Raw genomic sequence first — 1,544 nt, forward strand, 5'->3', positions numbered from 1 at the left:
AAAAAAAAAAAAAAGAAAAAAAAAAAGAAGGCAAGCTGCATGTGGTGGCGCACGCCTGTAATCCCAGCACTGGGGAGGCTGAGGCAGGAGCATCATTGCAAGTTCAAGGCGAGCCTGAACTACATAGTGAGACCCTGTCTCAAAAAAAAAACCCAAAAAATAAAAAGAAAAGAAAAATCAAGAAGGCTATTGTGAATATAACCAAAAAATATATTTACCAAGAAGAGCCAGTAATAGTTTCCCATAAAGAGAGTAAGAAGAAGATCCAGGGAGTTTTTTTTTTTTTTTTTTGTCTTTCTGAGACAGGGTCTCGCTATGTAGTTCAGGCTGATCTTGAGCTCATTTTGTAGCCCAAGCTGGTTTTGAACTCCCAACGATCCTCCTGCCTCAGCCTCCTGAGTGCTGGGATTACACATATGTGCCACCACGTCCAGCTTGGTCCATGGAGTTTTAGAATCTGACATGGCATTAATCTGTCACTTAATATCTTGAATAGTCATTGAGATATTAGCAAAAGTATCAGGAATGCACACACAACATTTAGTCTTTATAATTGTACAAATTTCCCCATGTGCTGCTTCAGGATATCTGAGGACATCTAATTTTGGAGGACAGCTTTTCTCATTAATTTAATTTAATTTTTTTAATTTAGGAGAGAGAAACCAATTCAGGTGTCCTTTATAGTGAATAACCACTACTTTGGAGGGCACATAGGTGACAAAAGTTTATCTAACTGCTGGGTCTTTAAGACCAAGTTGAAAGGAGACCTGTGTTAATCAAAATTGACCTCTTGCTGTCTATCAAGGGCAGGTAAGACTCTTCAGGCATTACTCTTGGAACCACGTACACAGCCTCTCAGCTCCTCTGTCCGTGTCAGCTGTCCGGATGGGTCTCAGTCTTCCTTGGCCATGTTGCCTTCTGTGAAATCACGGGAGATTTGTCTGTCTTGGTGACCCTCCTTTGGCACACTGTACATTTGTTGGTTACTGTCCTCTGGGGTCCAGCAATCTCCCTGCTGAGGAGGTTGGGTGACTCACCAAAGCTGTAGGATCCTGTAGAAAAGTTCTCTCATGTCCTGGGTCTCTGCTGACCTTGGAGGGCCAGAGCCAAAATATTGGCTTTTTTTTTTCCTTTTTAAAAACCTAGTTATCAGCACTGGGAATTTTTTGTTTGTTTGTTTTGTTTTTGTTTTTTGTTTTTTTTTTTCCAGCTAAATCCCCAGCTCCTTTAGCTCAGTGGCAAAGCATCTGCCTGGCAAGCGCAAGGTTGTGAGTTTGATTCCTGGTACTGGAAAAAAACAAATAGGGGCATATGTAAAAGACAAGTGTAAATTGCTTTTCCATAGCTGTTGTCCTGTGTTAAAGACAAACAGTTGGGCAACCCACTCCGGGCTCCCCTTTTATCCCTCTATTGGACAGAAGCTTTCTTTCCCTCAATAAATATATTCTGCTCCTAAAAAAAAAAAAAAAAAGAAAAAGGCGCATGGGGAGCCATGGGCAGGGAGCACCGGTCTTCAGATCCACTCACTCCCTGCCTCATAGGCC

This window comes from Chinchilla lanigera, unplaced genomic scaffold (genome assembly GCF_000276665.1).
Source record: "Chinchilla lanigera isolate Chin_1 unplaced genomic scaffold, ChiLan1.0 scaffold00146, whole genome shotgun sequence".
Lineage (NCBI taxonomy): Eukaryota > Metazoa > Chordata > Mammalia > Rodentia > Chinchillidae > Chinchilla > Chinchilla lanigera.